We start from the raw sequence: 16,555 nt of genomic DNA on the forward strand, positions 1-16,555 counted from the left end.
TTGTTGTAGTTCGAAACGAGTTCGAGAGATGTTGTTGATGTTGGTCTCGTCTCTGCCTCAAAGCACACCAACCAGAATACTCCGCGAGCCCGGCGATAATGATCTGAATCTGGCTAACAAAACCGCGCACTGAAAAAGCAATGTGCCCATAGGGCTTATGAGTTCCTTCCTTCCATCATGTCGTCGTCGTCGTCCTCGGTGTGGCAAACTGGTCGCAAGCTGGGTTTGGTGCGTAAGTTATTCGCTTTTTGTCAGAGTTGCCCATTTGTCACGTCACAATCGTAACGACCACCGCCTTCACAACAACGGCAAGGGGGCTCACAATCACTGGCGAATGCTTGTTTGGTGATGATGACAAGCGATTCGTTGGAGGGCCCTTGGGTGGGGAATAGGGCGATAATAAAGAGTAGGCACCAGAACAAGTATTTTTGCGGTGCTTTTGAAATTTGTTTTACACTTGTTCAAGTTTTGCTACATGGAATTGGCCATAATCTGTACAGATGACATGCAGGCTTCTTCCTTTAGTGGGAAGGCCTGTGTCGTTCACAAACAAATATTTTTAAAATTCTTGGGGTTACTCAGGGAGATATGAGAATATTGCCCAATATTGGCGCCAAAATGCTACCTTGCGGAACACCAGCTGATACAGGAAGTCTGTTAGACTTGGAGTTCTGATAGTTGAACTGAAGTGTAACTTTGGATTTTTCTAACAACGGATATTTGGAAATAAAAATTGAAAATTGAAGTTCTCAATCAAACTTTCTTACCAAACACTGTCGAATGCTTTTTCTACGTCTAGAAGAGCAAAATCAGATGGATGGCTTTCAGATTTGTTGAAACGAAATTCGTTACACGAAAAAGTTATTGATCGGTCTGATGTCCATGCCGGAATCCAAACTGTACATTCTGATTATAATCACATTTTCATTAAGTTTACTAATGGGGGCCCAGATAGCCGTAGCCGTAAACGCGCAGCTATTCAGCAAGACCAAGCTGAGGGTCGTGGGTTCGAATCCCACCGGTCGAGGATCTTTTCGGGTTGGAAATTTTCTCGACTTCCCAGGGCATAGAGTATCTTCGTACCTGCCACACGATATACACATGCAAAAAATGGTCATTGGCATAGTAAGCTCTCAGTTAATAACTGTGGAAGTGCTCATAAGAACACTAAGCTGAGAAGCAGGCTCTGTCCCAGTAGGGACGTAACGCCAGAAAGAAGAAGACTAATGGAGAAGAGCAAGCACATTGGATCTTCGTTCTCTACGAGCACGAAGCGTGTTACAAACAATAGAGTTTAGAAGAACACCATATTTGTTTAGCCTTGTATCATATTGTACGGGCTGAGAATGTAGAACTTCTGTTTATTTTTTGTGCTTTTGGGATATTTAGTTATGTATTATAACGTACTGATTTTGGTGTTTTTTTTTCTTCGAAGTCAAATCAGAACGATACTGTTGACACTGCTGAAAACAGTCCAAAATGCTGAATTACAAGTCAAAATCATTAGGCCACGAGGCTATTAGGCCTAAACGTAATTCATAATGTAGCTTGCTCAATTTCAGCTCTAACCCCTGAAAGACTTCCACCACAAGTACTTAAACAGGAAAGAAAACAAAAAAAAAAACTTAAAAGTGCAACATGCCAAAGCCACCGGTAAACCGACTCAGGGTCATCCAACGGTGATTTATGCCCGACCTTAGTCGCCGTCGTTGTCGTCGGTGTCCAGCGGCAGCAGAAAAAAAAAATAAATCTGAATCAGCTTGCTATCCGATGCGACAGTTGCAGCAGCATAAGAGGATTTCTTCGTCCGCGCCCGGTCGTCCAAATGAGGACACACCAACCGGGAGTCTACACAGTGAAAAATAAATAAATATCGGCCAATTTAATTTTCGACTATGTATCAGTAATTGGACGTAAATAAATTTGAACATATTCATTTTACAACAAAATTGCGCTCATAACGTTATCAGTTTCGATCGAAGAAAATGCCAATAAATCCTTTTTGATTAGTGACACAAAACTTGTAGCAGCATGATGAGATGGCCGATAGGTGTCGGACGCAGCTCTTGCTCGCTAGACCAGACCTCAAATCCCGATCACAATTTTACATTTTTTAATGTTTACTTCTCATACCAGTCCAATCGATTGCTAGACCCGGGAATTCAGCAGTCACCTGTTGGTTTTAAAAGTTTAAAGTCGAAGAGAAAAAAGGTCGAATGGACGAAAATTTGAATGGACCCTGCGTCTGAAAAACGAGAGCGACGAGATGAATTCTTGTCGCAACAAATGGTCGAATGAACAAAAGTTTAAATGAACAAAAAGTTGAATTGAAGTTTAACTCTCCAAGTGCAGTGGGATCAATTCTACATGGAGCAGTAAAGGCAATATTATTTGAATGCATTAGAATTGTGGAAGTGTAACATAGTCATTGCATACTGATTATCAGAGATGGAAGTGTTCGCATCACGAAGCACCTCACGAGAGTAATCCAACGCAAAACAAACATGACAGACTCTTGAGCAGACTTGGTGTGAGTAAGTTCGCACCAGTGTATATCTGTAATCTAGAGAACATACAAAAAATATTAGCAAAAAAATTGTGAACATTTTTTCGCGTGTAACTGAAAAATGTGTGACTTATTTTAATTTTTTCAGATAGAACAATTGTATATCCATCAAATCGACAGTAAAGCTTGTAGTCAAAATCAACGAAACTTGAAATCTCTGAGAGTAACCTTTTCCAAAAGCACAATTGAATCTGAACAGCTTCGTTTAGTTGCGAGCATGACAGATGCGAGTGAATCAGCACTATGAAGCACGTGATCATGTTGTTTTGTTTCCTTTCCTGTTCAGCCGGAATGTTCGCCATTTTCCAACACTATTAATTATACACTAAGTTCGCCATGCGATGGTGATAATATGACTATCATTGTTTCAAATGCGATTCAAATGAGTGCTATACTTTCAACACAACTTCCTACTGAGTTTGTTCTACAGATCCATGCTTCGTAGTGGTAATTACTTCTTCTTCTTCTTCTTTCTGGCATTACGTCCCTACTGGGACAGAGCCTGCTTCTCAGTTATTAACTGAGAGCTTACTGTGCCAATGACCATTTTTGCATGCGTATATCGTGTGGCAGGTACGAAGATACTCTATGCCCTGGGAAGTCGAGAAAATTTCCAACCCGAAAAGATCCTCGACCGGTGGGATTCGAACCCACGACCCTCAGCTTGGTCTTGCTGAATAGCTGCGCGTTTACCGCTACGGCTATCTGGGCCCCTTGGTAATTACTATATTTGCTGAAGATTTGTCGATTTGACTGTATACCAGCCGATATTCAGAATTTTCTTTTTTTAATAGCTGTTTTTTAAGAGACATAAATTGAAGAGTTTATTGGTATTTAGGTTGTTACTGTTTTGAATTATGGTTTGTAAGCTTTCAATTTGATACATTTGCAAAAGCGATTTGCCTTTCTTTTGACCCCCTTCTTTGGCCGACGAAAAAAAAACAGATCGAATGATTTGAATTATTAAAAGATAATCTTCAGCATTTATGTTTACATAAACTTCGTAGATTGGATACTAGCGATATCCATGTTTTTCTTTTAATTATCTCATCTAGACTGCCTTCAGGAACAAGGGTAGGGTGTGAACCTTGATCCAATCATAGACAAGAATACCAAAACCATAAATATCGTTATTCCCGGCCACGCCCATCTTTACCGAAACTTGGGATAGGAGAAGGAAATGTTGATGTAGAACTTACTTAATGAGAGGACTTTTTGAATAAATCTTGTAATCCAACTAAAATTCAGACTTTTGCCAAAGATCCTACTAGAAATCATTCGAAGGTTTTATCAATAGTCTGCCATGCACGGAGAAAATGATGTACTCAAAAGTAAGTTCATTCCACTCAATTCGGGGGGTTCGTGCGTTAACCTTATTTTGAGTTGATGGGGTAGAAGTTGTTTTCATTTGCAGCCATGCGAAAAATACTGGCTATGTTCTTTTCACTCAACCGTCAGATCAAATCACTCAACTTCTACACGCAAACAAATTTTATTGTATAATCTACCGAATCCATGGTAGAATTAAGAACTACACCAACGATTTTCAACCGACTACAAAAATCGGTTCTCCGACATTACCCGGAAACCCATTACCCGGAATGCAATTTACCGGAAGACCATTACCCGGAAGGACCATTTACCGGAAAATTTTATTTCCATTTCTCGACTTTTTTCATTAACGTCCTTTTAACCGTTTTACGGTCATTCAGGTCAGTATGTTGACTTAAAATTATTTAAAATGATCACTAACGATAATGGACAGGGGAGGTTCTTCCTTCAAAATACATAAGCATCGAAGAGGATTCTTCATATTTTTGCATGTCATAGATGATTCACCCTTCTTTTAAAAATAAGCTGTTCTTTCAACTTATCGTTACAGCTTGTCATGGCTGAACTGGCTAAATTTAGCTACAATTATTTAACATTTGACTTTTACTTTTAACATTTGACCGTCGGTTCTCCATCCAAATGATAATAAATAAGCAATGATTAGAATTTTTAATGCGATTGGTTGTGTTACTTGCCAAGGGCTGAAAGTCTCGATAATAAAGACAATTCATTCATTCATTGTGTTACTTTTCGCAGAATGTCAATTCACCGCATGTCGTTTCCACAAACATCAATCAACCGAATACAAATCCCCCGTATATCCCTTTTTCTAGAATGACCTATTTCAGGTCATCTGATATGCACCCTTCTTTATTTGGTTGGCGGTTCTTTCGAGTTCCACCGATCTTGGCAATTTTGGCAAAATGTGTTTAGTCGAAAATTACCAAAATCATCTTCCTTTGATTGCTTATTGTTCTTTCTAATGTATTACCGTGTAATTGAATTCGGGGTACAAATAAATATCACAATCAAGCAAATTTAAAGGAAAAGTAGATCTATTGAGGTTCAATACTTCGGAATCCAGAGACGGACGTCACAATAGCGAATAGTGTCCCTACTTTAAATCAGCAAGGCACTCTTAGTTTTCGTCTTGATTTTTTTAGCTTTCCTCAAACCATCAAGCTGAGAAGTTTCGGGGGAATAAGAAACCATCATAACTCAGATTTTGTCCCAGTTGAATCATAACGCCGGCAAGAAGAACAACATATTTGGTCCATAGCTGTTTGGAGATGTCTTTTGAAAAAGTGTTAATGGAAACCGAGGGGGTCGAGAATGTCCATGGTTAGCGTGCCATAATTTGTGCTAAGCAGAAATGAAAGAGAATAAAAATTGTATACAAATGTACTGACAAAGGTCGACGAAAATGGATGATTTGGCTTTCCGGGTAATGGTGCATTCCGGTAAATGGTTTTTCCGGGTAATGGTACATTCCGGTAAATAGTCTTCCGGTAAATTGCATTCCGGGTAATGGTATAGAATCACAAAAATCTGTTAAGTTTACTATAATCTGGTGAAAATCACTGAGCAGTGAAGTAAATTTGACTATGTCCACAGTAGCATCCACTACAAAGCATTGTATTTCAATCCGTGACACCCACCGTACAACACAGTGTGGTCAAAAGTATGATGCTAAACTTCTCAAATCAAGGATGTTTCTAGTCATAAATACTACAACTCTGGTTAAATCAACAGAAGAAATTTTCTTGTGTAGTGATGTTGACTATGTTTTGGTAAAGTTAACAGATTAATGTGGTCGGTTGAAAATCGTTGGTGCAGTTCTTAATTTTACCATGGATTCAGTAGTTTTTACAATAAAATTCATTTCAGTGTAGTACTATGCCACTTAGGGGCTGTCCATTAATTATGTAAGGGTTTATGGGGGGAGGGGGGGGGTTTGAGATTTATTACGTGCCATACAACTTATTTCTAATTTTCATACGTATGTCTTACGTAATTAATGGATCGCCCCTTACTCAAATTTGAGGTAACGCACTAAGGTTCGGTTTTTAGGTTGTTTTGCTCTTCGCTCTCTGACAACAATAATAGGAGCAAATGAAATAGGGAGAGAAAAATAGCTCAAAAATAAGTTAAAAAATACTCAAATATAGGTTTCCCGTTTTCTCCGTGCGGGTCTTGCAAGGAATATGCCAAAATGCTATAAAAAAACTTAAATGATTTTCGTCAAACATCGTTAAGTTATCCGCTAGGAATTCCTCTTGGGATTCTTTTTAATTATTAACAATATATTTTACTTAAGATTCTTGCAGGAATTTCTGCAATTCTTATTCCAATAAATTAGGCCATAAATTAATCCTGGGATTCAATCGAATTTTTCAATCATGTCCTCAGTAATATTTCAAATTATTTTTTGCCTATCGAATTATTTCACTTTGTCTGAGAATTTCTATAGTGTCTCTTCAAAAATTTAACAAAAGACGTATCTCATTTAAAAATTTATCTATGGATTTTTTTATCTATAAGATGTAGAAGCATGAACTGATTTAGTAATTTTAGCAAAGGACATACTGTTATGTTTGTAAAGATTCTGCCAAGAACTAGTCTAAGATGCCTTTTTTAAGTATTTTAGTATTTTTAGTATTTCTAGATACTTTTTTAGGTGGTAAGTCATTTAGTATAAAGTCGTTTGGCATAAAGCCGTTTGGCATAAAGTCGTTTGGCATAATGGTCATTTGGCATAAAGTCGTTTGGCACAATAAGTCTGAAACCAAGGATTTCTTAAGATAACATTCGTTTTTACGTGTCTTTTGAATCCCTCTGACGACATCAGGCTTTTTTTTGGAGTCAATTAATACAAAAAGAAACTTTTTTCAACAATAATATGCTTTTAAATAAACTTAAGCATAATAGGAAAATTAAAGCCAATAGCATTTCATTATTTATCTAGAAATTACTTTTCCTTGATATATTAATTCTTCTTTTGAGTTTTGCCTTTGGAACTAATTTTTGTACTGAAGATTTTGATATATTTAGCACACATTTACCCTTCTTTCAAACATTGAATGTTCTTTCTAAATATGATGTAACCATAATGATAGATTTAAAAACTGTTGATAATAAATTTAAATAAATTTCACCTTATTTTATGCATAGGCGGTTTTTGGATCTATATATTAAGATATTGTTTTTGTTTCAACTAATATGAGGGTGGCAATCGATAACATTGATCTGCTCAAGTTATCAGCGAAAAGAGAAATCGACTACAGTAATCGATTTCAATGGTGATGATTCAGAACACAATTTATTATGCCTTTTCGTTTAAGCATGTCGCAATAATTTTTGGCGTAAAATCTTCTATTATGTTAATGATAAATTTGTTATAAGACAATATTTAGTAGAGCTTCATCCCGAGGAGGAAAGAATAACTCGGCAATAACTTATGCATACCATATTTTGGTATCATACCCCAATTAGGTATTGTACAGTTATCAATACCTCATTTTGGTATTATAATGGTATTTGAAAAAAATAATAAAAACAATTAAAAATACTTCATTTTGGTATTCGATAGGTATTGAGGACTGCTGGAGGTATTGAACTATTATTGAAAAATTTCACTTTTATATGAAAATCCATCAAGTATTATTTAGGTATTGCAATACCTGAACTAATTTTCAGCTTGGTATTTGTAGAATATGCAGAAGGTATTATTTGAGGTATTTTACCTCTTATGCAGGGCTCATTCATACCTCATTCAGGTTGTAAGTATTGGAAATTATCTGGTATGGAATACCTCAATTTGGTATTCAGTAGTTATTTTCTTCTGCTCGGGATGTTATCCATTTTAATACTTTGCTGTTTTATCAATTCTTGCAAGCCATGTGCTGTTAGAATGATCATTACCTTAGAACCTGCTAATATTTCTACATTTTAGTATTTCGAGATCTGCTGAAAAAAATATTATTTCAATAAAAATTTTTCCCTACTTTCGATAATCGGCGGTGTTTTTGACGTACACTTCCAAAGTTAAAATTATTAGTGAATCGTTCCAACATTTTGCCACAAATATTTGCTCTTAGAAATATGTTGTTCATTTGAGTTATGCTGAGTTTTTTTTTGCGTTTGAGCCTTAAACATTTTAAACGAAAATAATCTGCTCTCGTATATTGGTTATTTTTGCATTATGTAGCAATAAAGATCTTTGGATTAGAGCTTTCAGTATTTTACAAACGAATTTTTATTTTTTTGCCCAGTAATTTTCATGAAGTGTTACGTACCAACTATGACAGAGCTTAATATGCAGCGAAATGTTCTATGAGCGTTTCTTTTATTGTAAACTGCGATATTTCTTTGTCAATTTACTTTTTTCTAATATGTATATCACGAGCTAAAAGATACTCTATGTTCTGGAATGTAGAGAAAATTCACAACATTTCACTAATTTTTTTTACATCCATAGCATGGAAAATCTCTGAACGAACACCACGCTTGTGGAGCCCCTTTTAAAAAATGGTGTTGATCTCGGTAAAAGCTTCAAAAAATGCCGATATTCATCCTAAGTCACTCATTATGCTAAACGGCCATTATGCTAAACGGCCATTATGCCAAACTACTTTATGCCAAACGACTTTATGCTAAATGGCTTTATGCAAAAGGGCTTTATGCCAAACGGGGTGCAATATTTTTTCAAGGAAACGTCTTCATGTCTTCATGTCTTCCCTTCAAATTTTTATCGGAGATAGCATCCATAACTATGCTTTAGGAATTATATTTTTGTGAGAATCACATCTTCTTTTATTCCTTGTTAGATTCATCCAGTTTTCTTCAGATATCTTTAGTATTTCCTCATGAATTTTTTTTTTTAATTAATTTTGCCTTTAACAACTCCATAATATACTTCTTTTTAATCAAAGGTTTGTTCATGGAAACCTCTGGGAACTCTCCAAGAACTACATTTTTACATCATCATATCGATAATTTAACTAAGATCATCTCCAAGTATTGTTTCAGGCAGGGATTTGCTAAGAAACTTAACGTAGGTATTTCTGAAAGAATTTTAAAAGAAATTTCTGGATGGATTTTTCAGGAACTTTTGAAAATATTTAAAAATAACGAACATATATCTGTATAAAAGATGGAAATCTTCTAAATTATATTCAAGGAAATGCTTGTAAGAGCTCCTGAGAAAATAACTGTTATGAGTTTTTGGAGAATTCCATAAAGAAGTTGTTATATGAAATTCTGTAGCGTTTTTAGTAATATAATAGTAATTCTTGATTTTTGGAATAGTTGTTGGTGTTAATTGAAAAAAAAATCCTAAAACAAATAAAAAAAAAACTAAATAAAGTTTCCACAAAAATATTTATAAACACATTTTAAGGAAATCTAAATCCTTTTCCATAATTTTCAATAAAATACATCTATTATTAAGAATTTCAGAACAAACTCCTCCTAAAGATCACCTCTGATAGAATCTTGAAAAATGTATGGCAGAGTACCAGAGAAAAATATAAGGAGTAATGTCTGAATAAAATTCCTAATGATATACTAAGAAACATAAAAAACATGAAATTTAGAAGAAAATCTTGAAATGGTTTTGAATTCATTCCAGTAATAAACAATATCTCGGGAAAAAAAACACTGAAGTAATTTCGAGTGTCATTCCTGAAAAAATTAATGAAAAAATATCCGAAGGCATCTGTTGAGAAATTAAATAAATCATAAGTGGAGCTAAAAGATAGTCTATGTTCTCGAATGTAGAGAAAATTCACAACACTTCACTACATTTTTTTACATCCATAGCTTGGAAAATCTCTGAACGAACACCACGCTTGTGGAGAACCTATTAAAAAAATGCTATGGGCCCGTTGGTGTTGATCTCGGTAAAAGCTTCAAAAAATGCCGATATTCATCCTAATTCACTCATTATGCTAAACGGCGATTATGCCAAACGACTTTATGTCAAACGACTTTATGCTAAATGACTTTATGCAAAAGGGCTTTATGCCAAACGGGGTACAATATTTTTTTAAGGAAACGTCTTCATGTCTTCATGTCTACCCTTTAAATTTTGATCGGAGATAGCATCCATAACTATGCTTTAGGAATAATGTTTTTGTGAGAATCACTTCTTCTTTTATTCCTTGTTAGATTCGTTCAGTTTTCTTCAGATATCTTTAGTAGTTCGTCAAGAATTTTTTTCAGAAATTAATTTTGCCTTTGCCTATTTTTGATCTTTATGGAGTTATTAAAGATCAAAAATATACTTCTTTTTAATTAAAGGTTTGTTAATGGAAACCTCTGAGAACTCTCCAAGATCTACATTTTTACATCATATCGGGAATTCAACTGAGATCATCTCCAAGTATTGTTTCAGGCAGGGATTTGCCAAGAAACTTAACGTAGGTATTTATGAAAGAATTTTAAAATAAATTCCTGGATGGATTTTTCAGGAACTTTTGAGAAAATTATGAAAATTTATCTGTATAAAAGATGGAAATCTTCTAAATTATGCTCAAGGAAAAGCTTGTAAGAGCTCCTGAGAAAATAACTGTTATGAGTTTCTGGAGAATTCCTCAAAGAAGTTTTTATATGAAATTCTGTAGTGATTTTAGTAATATAAGAGTAATTCTTTATTTTTAAAATAGTTGTTAATTAAAAAAAATCCTAAAAATATGTCGAAAAACAAAATAATAAAAAACTAAATAAAGTTTCCTCATATTTATAAACACATTTTAAGGAAATCCAAATCCAACTCCATAACTTTCAATAAAATTCATCTATTATTAAGAATCTCAGAACAAACTCCTCCTAAAGATCACCTCTGATAGAATCTTGAAACATGTATGGCAGAGTAGCAGAGAAAAATGTAAGGACTAATGTCTGAATAAAGTTCCTAATGATATACTAAGAAACATAAAATAGATGAATTTTAGATGAAAATCTTGAAATGGTTTTGAATTCATTCCAGTAATAAACAATGTCTCGGGAAAAAAAATCACTGAAGTAATTTCGAGTGTCATTCCTGAAAGAATTAATGAAAAATATTCGAAGGCATCTGTTGAGAAATTGAATAAATCATAAGTGGAGCTCTAAGAAAAACAATTTAGAGAAACCCAGGATAAATTACTTAAGGCCTTGTGATGGTTCTATACTATTTCCCGGAAAGATTGATTTCTCTCATTTCTCCATTTCCCGGAAAGATATTCAAAAATAATTAACATAATCAATGTCAAACAATTTTCAAACAAATGATGTCTTAGGGGTAATATTGGGCCATAAGGGTGAAATTGGACCACTATTTTTACAGCAAAGTTATGTCAGAATCATGCAAACAATGTGGCGGGCCTAATATGCACCTAAAATCACGTGACATTTCACTTTATTTTTTGCTGTGTACATCTCCGGTAAACGTCCAATGTGTGCCCACGGTGATAGGAGATGAAATGCCGTAAAAACATAGTGCGATCCGAGCATATTCTATGCTGTGTCCCTTACCTTATTCTACCTTTTCGGGCACTGCTGGATAGTACCTTCGGAAAGGAATGGATGGCATATCGTCTGGACAAAAGGTGAGTATGTGGAATACGTCGTCCGGAGGAAGGCCGAAGCAACGAAGGAGGAAAGTTTTGCAACCAAGCCGCAAATGCTTATAAAAAGTTAATGTGGCACTTAATTTATGTCGGGTTGAGGACAAAAACGGCAAAATTCTTCGCCGTGTCGAGGCTGTAAAACCGTTGGCGTTCGGGGCTTCGGATGGGATAGTCACGGCAACACAGCGCCATGCGAGTCGTTCGAGCTTCTTGGCTTTCACTGTGTGCCACTAGCTACAGAAGAGGTCGTCTACAGAAATGGATGATTGCGGTCAACAAAGCAGGTCACGTGACGGGTGAGATATAGGTCGGGACTTGGCACTACCACTGCCACTACTGTTACGACACGACACGACACGGCGGCTCTGGAAATAAAGATAACAATTGCGAAAGGGTACGCAATTACTGCACATTTACAGCCGAGAGCGGGCTACTGGAGGCGTTAACGAGCGGTTGTGGGTTGAAATGCTGAACAGGCTAAAGGTTTGATTGTCACGTTGCGGTCCATTATAATGGCAATAGTCGTTGGGAAAATTAAAAATGATTTCTTGTGGGGAACTATTTGCTGAATTTTGATTTTGTTCCGTTTTCAGGAACAAACGTTAGAGAATCTCAAGCAAGTTCACTCAGTTCAGTTATTTCTATTAGGGATGCCTTCCCTAGCCGAGTAGTTAGAGTCCACGGTCTCTAGGTGTCTAGGCTCGATTCCCGGTCGGTCCAGGATCTTTTCGTAATGGTAATTTCCTTGACTTCCCTGGGCATACAGTATGATCGTAAATGCCACACGATATACAAATGCGAAAAATGACAACTTTGGCAAAGAAAGCTCTCAGTTAATAAATGTGGAAGTGCTCATACGAACACTAAGCTGAGAAGCAGTCTCTGCCCCAGTTGTAGAATTGCCATTTGTTTCAAGTGTTACGTCTGAGGTCTAAATCTGAAAAATTAAAAAGGGCCTAACTCTAAATTTCGACAAATCTTTCAAAACCCTAAAAGGGTTTTGCTAGTATAGGTGTGTAAATTCAAGAACTGCAGTCAAAATGTTATTTACATTATGTGTGCTGTTGTCAAGGGCTATTGAGCATAAATCACGCGTCTCAAGCAAGCTTACTAGTTGTTATTACTGCCCAAATCTACTGCTGCCATCAATCTTCACAACTGATAAAAACCCCAAATTGCTTGGGATTCCCCATTTGAAACTTCTGAAACGCAATCACGATGAGGCTCTCCATCGTTTCTAATATACCATAATCCAGGCAATACCAATTCTTCCTCGGCCGCAATTTGCTCACGACGAAGTCATTCCCGCTCAAAACCCCACCGCCAATAAGGGATAGGATTTCCCGCTTTTTTTTATTCCTGCTTAAATTTATTGTTATTTCATGAGAACAGTACATACATTAAGGAATAATTTATTTATGCAAAACAGGGATTAATTGAAGTCTTTATTTCTCGCAAAATAACAAATGGCCAAGTTGGACCGAAGCGAGCCGCCAATGTTCGGTTCGGTTGGCCATCGCCTGCCTGCCATAGTCGTCATTGTCGTTTGCTAGTCGGCCATAGTAAAACCGTCCAAGACTGGCACTTGCCCGCAAGAAGCGTCCTGTTTGGCTTCGGCCAAACCGTTGATGCCAGATAGTTGAAGGCTCGGCCAGAGGGGTGGTGGATAAACGAACGCAATAATATGCCAGACGCGCTTTAATGGCGTATATATTTTCAATGCTCTTTATTCGCAATCTGCCACTACTGTGCAACGACGACGAGACAAACCATCCTGTGGATAGTAAGTTCAAGCTGCATACATATGAAACGAAAAGGAGTAGAGCGGTGTACACAATTTTGTTGGATATCGATTGAGATTTTGGCAATGAACACTTTTGAGACTCATAGTGAATCGCGCAAAATTATGATTATTCCAAACCTTTAATTTTTTAATGACAGTTTTGCCCACCAAACCGATTGTGTATCCCACTGTGCTTTGATAGACGAGTTTTTGACGTTGGTGGGGTGGGATTAGACGTCTCTCGCGTACAGCACAGCGTAGAATGGAAGGTATTATGGACAATTGGTTGACTGTGGTTCAAGCTAATGAATCAATAGATCAATCAGTGCGATTGAATCGGACGTTTGACTATTGAATTGCAGTCCCTTGGGGAGAAATGTGAAGAAATGCTGGAAAGACATAGAAATGGGAAATTTGTCTTTTGTTGAATTGTTTGTGTTCTGGCCCAACAGTAAATCTTGGGATTCTACCGGGAATTTTATTGATAATTCTTCTGAAAATTTATCCACATATTCAACCAGAAATCACTCCGTGGAAAATCTTCAGGTATAACTTCAGGTGACATTCTTCTACAAATGATTGAGGATTCAATAATTTGTAGAAAATTCATTTAACGATCAATCTTAAAAATCCTTTAGTAATATCTTCAGTAATTCTAAAGAATTTACTCCAAGGCTGCCTCCACGAATTCCTCCAGATATAACAATACTTCAAAATTTCCTTCAGGAATTCTTCTAGTAGTTAGTACCAAGGATTCCATCACGCGTTACGCAGGAAACACTTGACAAATTCTTTCAGATACTTTCAGAGATTTCTCAAGGAATTCATCACCAGAAACTCCTCCAACGATTTATTTTTTTTTCTCCAGCGATTTTGTCTAGAAATGTTGCTACAAATTACTCCAGGGGTTTATACAAAAACTTCCCGAGGGATTTATTCAGTGATTCATACAATGCTTTAAGGGTTCCTCCAAAGATTTATTTAAGAATTCTTTCAGATAAATTTCAGGAATTTTTAAACAGAATCTATAGGATTTTTTTCCTGCTATTCCACTAGGAATTCCTCTAGAAATTCTTCTTCTTGCTCTAGAAATCCCTTCCAAGAAATTAAAACAGGAATTCCATCAACAATTCCACTAAAAATTTCCATAATGAATCAATAATCCTATCAATAATCTTCCAGTGATTTCCTTAGTAATTCCTCCACAGATTCTTCCAGAAAATCCATCACCGATTTTCTCTAGAAATTCCTTCAAAAATCCTCACCATAATGTATGCAACGATTTACTCCAGGAACTCTTGCAATGATTCTACCCAGAGTTTATCAAAGGATTCGTCAACGAATTCCTTCAGGGATTCCTCCAGAAGCCGTCAAGAACTCATCAATACTTCCTACACGGCATATTAGCAAGAATTCCTTTAGAGATTCTGCTCGCAATTTTTTGAGAGGTTCCCTCGGGTTATCCTCCAGTATGCTTCTAGGGAATCTTCAATAAATTTTTTTATGAATTTCACCAGTGTTTCCTTCAACCCTACGAGGCATTTGTCCTGGGATTTAAGTAGGAATTACTTCAATAATCTACCATAAATGTCTCCGAGGAATCCGAAAGGAATTTATGCATAAATTTCTTGCAGTATTTTTTGAAGGATTTTTTTTCCAAGGAATCCACCAGGAATAACCTTGGATAATCTTCTAGGAACTCCTTCAGGGATGGCTTTAAAAATTGTTCCGTAAACATATTGAGGAATTACTCCAGTGATTTCTTTGGTGGTTCCTCAAAAAATTACTCCATGGATTATTTTCAGAAATTTTCCACTTCTTCCAGATGTTCCTTTAGGGATTCAACTTAAAAGTTTTCAGCGAAGTGTTTTGTTTAATCCTCAGAGTAAATACCAGTTGATTCTCTATAGACGTTTCTGATAACCCTGAAGGGAAAGCCTAGTAAAAACTTTGAAGTTTTTTCATGGTAGAACTTCTGACGAAACTCTGGTAGATTTTTCTGGTGGAAATTCTAACGAAACTCTGATGATATTCCCAGTGTAAACCCTAGAAGAACTCTTAAAGAAATTTCTTCTGGTGAAAAACTACAGCTGAAATAAGTAGATAAAATACTGGTCAATTCTCGGAAGGAATTGCTGGTGCAATCTTTATAGGAAATTGTGGTCAAATCCCATAGGAATTTCATTAGAGAAACTCTTGATAGAATTCCTGTAGAAATTTCAGGCAGAATCTCTGGAGGAATTCCTAATGGAAGCACAGGGGAAACTTCTAATAAAATCCTTAGAAGAACTACTCCTTCTTCTGATGGAATCCCTCGAAGGTTCTTCTTCTTCTTCTTCTTCTTCTCCTTCTTCTTATTCTTCTTCTTGGCATTTACGTGCTCACTGGGACAGAGCCTGCTCTTCAGCCTAGTGTTCTTATGAGCACTTCCACAGTTATTAACTGAGAACTTTCTTTGCCATTGTTGCCATTTTCGCATTCGTATATCGTGTGGCAGGTACGATTATACTGTATGCCCAGGAGAGACAAGAAAATTTCCATGACGGAAAGATCCTGGACTGACCGGGAATCGATCCCAGACACCTTCAGCATGGCTTTGCTTTGTATCCGCGGCTAAGGAAGGCCCCTCGAAGGTCTTCTGATGTAATCGCTAGAGGAACTCCTAATGGAATCTCAGAAGGAACTCCTGCCGGGGTACCTGTAGGAACTCGTGATGAAATCCCTGGAGGGATTTTTGATAATATGCCTTGTGGCACTCTTTACAATATCCCAAAAATAAATTTTGATAGAATTCCTTGAGGAACCCCTGATATAATCTGTATAAGAATTCCAGTTGCTGATCATTCCTTTCCGAACGCTAGCCAGTATCGGTTGTGTTTTGCGCAGTTCCTCTATAGTTCGAAGCAAATTGATTTCACTGCGAAGTGAACCGTTTTTTCTCCTCGCGTTGCGTGGTTTTTTACGGTGTTACAATTTCAGTTGAAATAACCGATCATCCGCGTTTCGGATCACGGAAGCAGCCAGCCTTAGCCTAGCCTATTGGTTGGACTGTCCAGCTTTACCGGAGGCCATCCCGTCGCAGCATTGCGTCATCATCGTATTTGCCATCATCATCACCATTATCATCATCAGCAACAGCAGCACAGAAGAGGCCTCAAACCATCAAGTTGCTGTGGTGCCTACCGGGTGCCTATCGTTTCGAACAACAAGTCCCGGACAATACATCCATCGGCGGATCTGCACGTGTTTACGAAAAACAACAGC

Source organism: Aedes aegypti, chromosome 1 (genome assembly GCF_002204515.2).
Source record: "Aedes aegypti strain LVP_AGWG chromosome 1, AaegL5.0 Primary Assembly, whole genome shotgun sequence".
NCBI classification, from domain to species: domain Eukaryota; kingdom Metazoa; phylum Arthropoda; class Insecta; order Diptera; family Culicidae; genus Aedes; species Aedes aegypti.